The sequence below is a fragment of the Amphiura filiformis genome, chromosome 7 (assembly GCF_039555335.1).
Source record: "Amphiura filiformis chromosome 7, Afil_fr2py, whole genome shotgun sequence".
In the NCBI taxonomy this organism is placed as follows: Eukaryota; Metazoa; Echinodermata; class Ophiuroidea; order Amphilepidida; family Amphiuridae; genus Amphiura; species Amphiura filiformis.
In genome coordinates, this window is record NC_092634.1 from 1,509,721 (window position 1) to 1,520,219 (window position 10,499).

At 38.2% G+C, this 10,499-nt stretch overlaps 1 long non-coding RNA gene across 1 annotated transcript; it reads right to left on the reverse strand.

Moving 5' to 3' along the window:
• Window positions 1–2,315: 2,315 nt before the first annotated feature.
• LOC140156214 (uncharacterized) lies at window positions 2,316–6,757 on the reverse strand. The gene is made up of 3 exons (XR_011859487.1): window positions 6,543–6,757; window positions 3,539–3,628; window positions 2,316–2,723 (listed from the first exon to the last, which is right to left on the reverse strand). It is a non-coding gene; the product is annotated as an uncharacterized lncRNA (long non-coding RNA).
• Between the last annotated feature and the right edge of the window lie 3,742 nt (window positions 6,758–10,499).

The window sequence follows — 10,499 nt, forward strand, 5'->3', positions numbered from 1 at the left end:
TCAATGTCAATTTCATGGAGATTTTAGGCCTTGTAAAACTTTATGAGGCCCAAAACCTTGATAAAATTCTTTATTTCAATGTTCCGTAAAAGCTACGGCACATTGAAATCAGGGATTTTATCGAGATTTTAGGCCTCGTAAACTTTTGCGTAAAAGCTACGGAACATCGAAATCAATTAAAATTCTCAATATGCCAATTTTATCGAGATTTTAGGTCTCGTAAAACTTTACGAGGCCCAAAATTTTGATAAAATTCTCTATTTCAATGTTCCGTAAAAGCTACGATCAGGGATTTTATCGAGATTTTAGGCCTCGTAAAAGCTACAAAACATTGAAATCAGTTAAAATTCTCAATTTCAATTACCGGTATATCAAGATTTTAGTCCTTGTAAAGCTTTACGAGCCCTGAAATATTGATAAAATTCTCTATTTCAATGTTCTGTAAAGGTATGGCACATTGAAATCAAGGATTTTATCGAGATTTCAGGCCTCATAAACAACTACTGGGACATTGAAATCAATTAAAATTCTCAATTTCAATGTACCGTAAAAGCTACGGCACATTTAAATCAATGGTTTTATCAATATTTTTGGCCTCGTAAAGCTTTGCGTTAAAGCTGCGGAACATTGAAATCAATTTTCAATGATTGAAATTATGTTCGTAAATAATTATGGAACATTGAAATCATAGAATTGTATCGAGATTTTAGGTGTTGTTAAGCTTGCGTAAAAGCTACGGAACATTGAAATTAAGAATTTTCTCACAATGTTATACCTTGTAAAGCTTACCGAAGTCTAAAGTCTCAAAAAGATTCTTAATTTCAATTTATCAAGATTTTAGGCCTAGTAAAGATTTACGAGGCCTAAAATTATGATAAAAGTTTTGATTCCAATGCTCCCTACAAGCTACGGAACATTGACATCAAGAGTTTTATCAAGATTTTAGGCCTTGTAAAGCTTTGCATAAAAGCTACGGAACATTAAAACCAAGAATTTAATCAAGATTGTGGACCTCGTGAAGCTTACGGGGCCTACAATCTCAATAAAATTCGATTTCAATGTTCCGTAAAAGCCAAGGCACATTGAAATTAAGGATTTTATCAAGATTTTTGGCCTTGTAAAGTTTTGTATAAAAACTATGGAACATTGAAATTGATCAAGGTCAAATTAATCAAGATTTAAAACCTTGTAAAAAGCTTTATAAGGCCTAAAATCGCAATAAAAGTCTCAATTTCCATTTTATCGAGATTTTAGGCCTAGTATATAGCAAAATTTTATGAAGCCTAAAATCTCGATAAAAAAATCCATTTAATGATCCGCAAAAGCTACGGAACATTGACATCACAAGTTTTCTAAAGATTTTGGGCCTCGTAAAGCTTTCTGGGATATACATGTATATACTTTTTTTCACCCTGATATGGCAGTGGCGTCAATGTGTTAAAGCAGCTGTTTCGCTTACTAATATGCGTTATCTTTAAGTGCGTGCTTGTGTGCACCAGCCCTTTGAACAACCACTAGCGGTTTGAGGCTGCACACAAAGAAATGCGCACTAGCGTCACTGCCACATCAGTGTGAAATTGGTATAGTGTTTATAAGTATTACAGCGTGTTATTTGTGTGGCTAATAATAATTGGTAAAATTATTTGTATTGAATAGCAAAAATGCTTTGCCAGACTGCGTACAGGTATGCATGCCTTGCTATATCAATCCGTACTGTTAATATCTCAAAATAAGTAAATACCAATAATTATAAGCCAAGCAGAGTAAACATGGGGCAGGCTTTTAGACTGTTCAATATATTTATTATTAAGATTGTATCCTTCATATTAATTATAATCACTACATAATTTAAAATACAAAACACAATATGCTTGTCTTCCAATTTTATATAAAATGAGTTTTAAAATGCATTGTACATTGCTTCACATTCATTTTTCAAGTATACCGGGTATATCGTATATTGCATTATCTCTCCTGAAATGTTCTCAAATAAAATTGGTTTGTTGTCTTCTCATCTATTCTTTCTTATGTTCCTGTAGCCGCTAAATGTATGGTTGTTGAATTCGCAAAATAGGCCCCATAGCTGACGGTGTCAATACACACATGCATAGGGCAGTATACAATGTATACTTGGTCACAACTGGGTGAGCGACATAAACTTGAACTGAAGGAAGAATGTCTAACTTGTTACTGAATTTTAAAAGTTGATAATATTTTTCCTTTGAAAATAGGAATATTTGAAAATTTTCAACATAATCCACTGTGCACAATTTTCTCCTACCGTATTCATTCCATTAACCACACACGGTACTTGACAAAGTCATTTTGGGCGTGCCCTTATTTTTTACATTGTTTACATAATTACATGAATATGTAAAAAATAGCCCAGAATATGGACCTTGTGTGTAGAAAGCTCTGCATGTGTTGGATACACAAGTAGTTGCATGCATCATGCACATAATGATAAAGGATTATATACTTATATAGGGGCATGGGCTGTTAATGGAGCGAATATGGTACATGTATCTGTAGTTCATATTTGCAGCTATCGATGGTACATCCATGACTGTAATTGACTGTGCTTGCTGCTTGTATCATGTGTATTGCGAGTTAAGACCAAACAAGTCTCATATTGGTAACAGACCAGACCAGCGCCCAATGGTGTCAGGAATACAGAGATGTCGAGCCACACTCATGCTGAATCAATATCAACTTCTGGACACCTGCATCATGTGTAAATGAAAAGGATAAAAATGGAAATTAGTAAATTTCTTGTACATGTAAACCAATACTGTAAGAACCCAAACATATCTAACCAATGCAATATAAGTTTCATTAATGAATCTCTATTCCCTAGCTATGGGTACCGACTGAAAATTGTCCCATGTACATTGTATAATGCACCTTCTCAATTTATTGTAACACTGCATTGTTCCCTGGGCTACAGGGACCTGGACAGGGTCAATTTTGAAAATTTACAAATCCACCGCTAGGCCCTGTCAACTTCTACGCAGAGCAGGACATCATCGAATGGCAAGTCATAGACTAAATCCCGGCCCGCAGTGAGTTTCCCAAGTGACTTACATGTAGTTGCTAAAATGCTACGCTCATTCGTGGTTGACTTACCAAAAAAATGTTAGTGTTTTATAATATGCAAAGTGATAATTTGTGTTCATCGTACTCTTTTAACATGCAAAATGCATTGAACTTTTTGGGGGGTACATTTTTTTCTGGGGGGGTAAGTCATCAGCCATGAATGATCCTGGCATTTAGCTCTAGATAGGGACACACTTATTCAATTTCAGGTACCCGATTACCCTCCCGAAAAATGTAAGGCGACCAAAAAAACCCTGCTCTACTGCGTAATTAGGCCTTGGTCGTGGTCTAAGGGTTGGTCTGTCAGGATTTTATATAATTTCTCACCCTAAAAAATCTGATGGGACCGTTGGGCCAGTAGAACAGGGTTTTTTTTGTTGTCTAAAATTATTGTTTCAAAAAGATTGCAACACATTGCTAATTTTAACTTGCATTTACATACCGGTATCATAAACGTATTAATCATACTCCATCAATTTGCAGTAGGCCTCTTCTGGTATGGCGACTATAACTTTCCATTATTGGATGACACCTGAAAATAACAATAAGGCAAATGGAGCATATACTGTAAATAAAAGTGCAAAAAATGTACACTCTTTGTTGTTGTTACGCGTACGGTACCTCATCAACATTAATGCGGCTTTCAATTGTATGACTGGCTCTCTGGTACCCTGGCAACTAGTTTCCATCTCTGTAAATACAGGACATGATTGCTCAAAAAGTTAGTCTAGCCACGAATTTGCTAACTTAAAGGCTAGAGACCATTGCATTCAAAAATCTAGTTGAAATCACTGAGTGCATGCTGTAAATCATAAGAGTGCCCCTTTAATGGGTTTATGGGTAATTTGCTAGTACTTAATTTAGCTAATTGCAGTAATGATCACCATTTTCATGGGAATCTAATTTTGCTACAAGGGTAATCCAGGAATTCATATTACAATTCAATGTAAATATGCCAAATTTGCGGGTATTTAATTTCACGAATTAAGGCCTGTAGCGAAATTAAATGGTTTTACAGTATTTAGAGGCACGGTAGCTCAGTGGTTCTGACCTTGGACTCATAATCTGAGAGCTTGCTTTACGTGCGTGGGTTCGAGCCCCGTCACTGCCACCGTGTTGCGCCCTTGGGCAAGGCGCTTTGTCTCGCTTGCTTCACCCCACCCAGGTGCAATGGGAAGCTGTTAGGGGTAGTCACAGTCGTTGTACTGATGAACCCTGCGCCATTTGTAGGCAGCAAGCGTGGTTCCGACATATTCTAATAACGGCGGAATAAATGTAAAAGTGCTTTGAGGCTGTTTATGCATAAAGCGCTATATAAATATCTACATTTATTTATTTATTTATTTTTTTTATTAGAATTACCAGGAAGTGTTGTGGCAGAGAAAACAAAAAAAAAAAAAAAAAAAAAAAAAAAAAAAAAACAAGGCAACAAGTGCAAATAGCCAAAAGGATTATTGAGCTAAATTATTTTGGGGGTGCATGGGAGCTTGGTATGGCGGCTACAATTTTTTTTTTTTTTGCGCCGCCTAGGGTGGCATTTTTTTTTTTTTTTCAATTTAAATACCGTATAATCTTTATAAATGCAGAGTTGGGTGGGGGATTTTTTTTCTTTTTTTACTCAGCAGTGGTCAAATTTGTATAAGTTTGTCTCACTATACCATTTTTAACCGTGATATGGCTGCATGGAAAATGATATACCGGTAGTAAGGCTACAGAAAAAAAAAAATCTTGTTCTATGGGCAGATGGACCTTTCAAGTAAGGTCGTTCGGTCTGGCTTTTTTTTGCAAAATGACCGGCACCAAAAATCAACAAAATCTGTAATATTTTGCAATTTGGGGAATTACAAAAAAAAAATGTTCCTGATTTTTTTGAAATTTGGGTCTGCATTCATTTGTAAGGAAAATTTGCAAATTTTGGAAAATCTGGGTCGATTCAGCCCGTAGAACAGGCTTTTTTTTTTTTTTTCGCCCTAGCGATTTTTTTTTTTTTCAAAACACTCTCAATGCCCCAGCATATCAAATGGTGCACCCGTATGGTAGATTTTGTAGCTATTTAGGGGTGGTGCAATAATAATGTGTACACCCCGGGTGGTGAATTATAGGGGGGGACAAAGATTTTTTGGCGGGCCAAAAGAGGCAGGGGCGGGGGAAAGCATTATTTGGCAGGTCGAAAGGGGGGGTCAAGCGATTTTTGGCAGGTCTAAAGGGGTGGGGGTGGGCAAGTGATTTTTAGCACAAATATTTTGGACACCATTCCTATATTATTGTTATGAATACGTTAAAATATGCAAAATTTCCTGCTCGCCCTGGGGGAGAATGAAATTGGGGGGGGCAAGAAATTTTTGGCGAGCCGAAAGGGGGGAGCAATTTTGGCAAGCCGAGAGGGGGCAAGCAATTCTTGGCACGCATTCATGGGACACCTTTTTAATAAAATGCTCTAATTAATAAAAAAGGCTTAGGCTAAATATGCAAATTTTCCTGCTCACTGCACTCGCAACATACATGTACATATATCTAGACCATTTAAGGTTTGCAATTTGGGATCCCAAAAAATTTGGCATGTTCAAGGGGAAGAATTTTTGGAGGGGGCAAGCAATTTTTGGCGGGCGAGAGGGGGCAAGCGATTTTTGGCAAGCCGTTTGGAAATTTTACTCCGGGGGGGGTGGCTCATTTTTTTTGTCACATCAAAAGGGAGGCAAAGGTTTTTTGGCACGTCAAAAGGGCGGGGGTAAAGATTTTTGGCACGGCGAAAAGGGGGGCAATTTTGGCAGACCAATGGAATTCACCACCCGGGTACACATAAGGGGGCTGGCATTTTCTTCGGAAGGGGGGGTCCCAAAAATACAGGGGGTTCATAGAATTTTCAGACCAAAAATAGGGGGGTTTATAATTGTTTTAACACCCAAAATAGGGGGGTTATAGAATTATCAAGGACTGGTGACTTAAAATATAACCTTCGAGTCGAAATGTGCGTAATATATATGCAAAATTTTTACACGCTCCGCGCCTTCTTTACACTTACAATAAAAATTTTACCGCGCTCCACACACTTTCTTCACTTTTAAGTTTTGATGCGCTTCGCGTCAAAACTTCCAGCCAATGAATAATTTTTCTTGAGTCTGTGTAGTTGGAAGGGGGGGGGGGGGGGGGTCATAAAATTTTTCGATCCGCGATAGGGGGGGTCGTAAAAAAAATTTGCCCGCGATAGGGGGGTCATAAAAAATTGACTCGGTCACCGACATATTTGTGACCCCCTTCCGAAGAAAATGCCAGCCCCCTAAATAATTATTGCACCACCCCTCATTCAATTGCTTGAGCATGTACATGTAATTGTAAGCTTACTACATTTGTAAACGTTATTTTGACATGTTAAAACTTGACTTGAGCATGTTGAGAGAGCTGAAACTAAAGTTTTAAACTAAGATATACATGGAAGTGGAACTTACTTTTTATACTGTCTGTATCATATACATCTCCTTCATTTCTTGATATTCTCATAATATTACGTGTGCAAAATCTGGTGATCAGAGAATTTGTGCATGTTTCATGGTTGTGAGACAATTGTGGATCTTTGAATTATTTCCACTCGTCGGCGGTACAGTTTGCCGGCATCACTGCCATGACCATTGATGTCACTGCCGGCCCGACTGCCGGGTGTCACTGATGTATTCTAGCATTTTATCCTTTAATTGTACAGCAAAATTGGACCGTAAAATCGAATGCATTCGCTCCAGGTAGTAAATTTAACTAAAATGACATAGTCTCCATAAAAGCTTCCACGGAATATAAAACAGAAATGGCAAAGACGCCATGGAAACTCCTACAGAAATAGCTAAGTCGCCACGAGAGTGATCGCGTATGAGGGCGGTATAACAAGTCCATTTTATTTTACGCCATGGTGACTTTGTCATTTTTGTAAAAGTAGACACGGTAGTCTATTGACCCAGTCGCTTAAAACGTATTAAAATCGTAATACTGGTTGCTCATATAGTCTTCAACATTCAAGAAAATAATGTGTTATTAAAAAATAGTCTGGCCTGAAGATAAATAGTAACACATCATTGACAAAAATTGTTAAGAAATACATGTATAATCTGAAGGGACTTAATATTGATTTGACAACATTTTTCAACTTAAAAGGGACGGATATACTCTTATTTGAGTATGAAGCGAACAATATATAATTATTATATTGACAATCGAATTTTATCCTCCTGTCGTTTACATTGCATACAATTAATGATATTTGCATGATATACCGGTACTTCACTATAATTATCCTTATGCTTTGTCTTCGTGATGAATCAGTTAGTGCTATAATACGCCTAATAGGGGAAGGTGGGGCATAACGGAACACTTAACTTTGAGGATGCTCTGTGACGTCACCATAAGTAATATGACTGTAAAAATTATATGTTCAGTTGAAGTTTGTATTTACCTTTAATATACCATTAACCAATATAACTTGAATCTTACAATTTTTTATAAAAATGAAGAAATATTTTCAAAAAAAAAAAAACGGAACCCCCCTATGGGGCAAAACGGCACCCTGGGTGTTAACTTATATCAGTTGTTCCATCGGTAGGCCCTAGGCCTAGTTATATGTAGGCCTATATTCAGTTACAATATTAAGTGGGCCTACCATCTCTGTGGAGTGAGTGGTTAACTTCTTATAGGCCTAGTAGGCCTATAATATGTATGACCAATATTTGATCAGAAAGAAATATTCAGTAGGCCTACCATCTCTGTGGAGTATTAAAGTGGTTAACTTTTAATCATTAATTCTATCTGTAGGTCTAGTTATATGTCTATGTTTCAGCGAAGTGTTTACCATGTTCGAGTAGGCCCCTCGATAACGCCTACATTTCCTTGAGTGAAGACAAGTTATGTCCAATTGGGGCAAAACGGAACCCATCTGTGGGACAAAACGCCCGGGGCAAAACGGAACCCTGTTCCGTTATGCCCCACACCCAGGGTTCCGTTTTGCCCCATACCCGATTTTTTAGAAATAGGTTGCATGCATAATACATCGTAGCATATAGGCCATGCACTTAATACAGCTCATGGCTAGTACCTTCGTGTTTACAATATACACAATTATTTGGGAATCCGATATTAATGAAGTAAAATTTCAGCGCATTAAACATCTACATATCTTACACCAGACGGGTAGTAATTTTTTGACTTTTTCTTGCTCGAATGTCAGTGGATTGTTTCAGATAAAATTTTTGTTGTAAATCCTCGTAGCCATACTTGTGTTCCTCAATATAATTTGCATAGACGGCAGTATTGCGAAGGCCTATTTTCCCAGGTGGTTCCGTTTTGCCCCGCGGGTCCGTTATGCCCCCACCTTCCCCTAATTATAATAGGCCTACGTTGGAAGATGCGTGATATAGCATGACAAGACTTGTTTTATAATAAACCGAATATAAAGTAGGGCCACATGGTATGTATAATATTGAAATAGGCTTAAGGAATTGGAGCTAACTGGACAACAACGTTTGTATGGTGTGGAGCCATCAGACGGCCAAATTGCATTCTGAATACGAAGAACAGCCTTCTGATCAAATCAGTTAGATTTTTTTGAAATTCGCGATATGACAAACTGTAGGCCTTTCGCCTGTGCCAAGTAGGCCTATTCTGCAGAAATATACCAACATTAATTAAACATCGCATCGAAGCGACAAACCAATCAGGCGAGGCCTATTATGTGGTAAGCAGTTGAAGGACTGGTGGATCAAGTCTAGCCCCCTCCCAGGGGTCATCTCAGGTCAAATTACTAAAAAGTGGCGTATGGGTATGAGACTTGGTAGGTACAATCAACATTTAAAGCCACATTTTTGGAAGGTCATTTGGGGGTCATCCGAGATCAACCACGGGTCATCTGAGGTCAAATTAGGAAATTCTGTCGTATGGGCGTGAAAGGTGGTGGGTAGGCCTACAACATTTAGAGCCAAAATGTCAAAAGGTCATTTTGGAGTCATTCGAGGTCACCCAGGGGTCATCTGAGGTCAAATTAATAAAAACTGTCGTATGGGCATGGAACTTGGTGGGTAGGCCCTACAGTCAACATTTAGAGCCAAATTTCTGGAAGGTCATTTTGGGGTCACCAGGGGTCTCTGAGATCTGTAAAAACTGTCATATTATATTGGGCATGAAACTTAGTGGGTACAGTCACCATCAGCCAGGTAATCGCGCCCGGCCGAGAACCGCCAAATATGGCTAACCGCCTAGTAGGCCTAATGATTAATATTATCATACCGCATGCAGTTACTGTATGCCGCCTAGTGTCTAGCAGATCGCTTTTACAAAGATGTACCGTACTCAAAGTACTGTCATGACTGTGCTACACGTGTCCATGCACAAAACTATGACTCATAGATTTCTGATGGTATAAAATTATAAGTTTTGTGGAGCAAGATGGGTGGGGGATGATGTCAGTGATTACGAAGTGCCCCTTTAAGATTAAACTTGACACCAAAAGACCAATAAATCATACAGTGAACTTAGACTAGAGTGATAGGCCTACCGCAATTGAACACTTAAAATGCATGCTGTGACGTGAACACTGGGTCTAGGACCAATACATTCACATATTAGGCCTATAGCCTAATTTTCTATAAGCATGATAGTAAGTCTCTATAGTACATACCATACCATGATAGGGGAGAGCGGGGAGTGTTCGCCCTAGGCCTAGGGGTAGGTTCGCCCACCCCTTGTTTCTCAGCACTACGGCTATCGGGGAATTTGGTGATGGCAAAGGTCATTATAAACTTCTCATATTAGCTACAGGGACGTGTTCATCGAACTGCAGCCAAAACAAAAAATTTACACCAAAACGTAACTTTTTCTTGCATTAATAATGTTGTATTATCATTGATACATAAATACAGATGTCTTTGAACAAGTTCATTTGGATTGTTAGATTTCACTGTTGACATATTTCTTTTTGTACAAATCCAATAAAAATGAAGATGTTAAACTCACATTTTAGTGACGTTTCACCACTACACTAGTGGTTTCATCAGACTGGCAACTCATCACATCTGACTGCTTCCTTTTATAGGCAACAGGAACCGCTATAGAGGGCGTGATGAGTTGGTCAAAGATGTTGTTGAGTGAGTAGGCCCCCTCGTCCTTGTTTAGAGTGTCATCTAAATACAGATGGTTTTAATGGAAATCTGTATTGGGAACATATGGGATTTGTCAAAGATTAAATGCAGTTATAAACTCCTTATTCGATTTGTATTTTGCATACCCTTAAGGAAATACAAAAATGTGCACAAGGGGCACGTTCGCCCTTTTGAGGATGGGGCATGTTCGCCCTATATCTTTGGAGGGGGTGTAACTCTCAGAACAACAAATAAAAAAGGCACGGTTGTTTGATGTATATAGAATTGGTT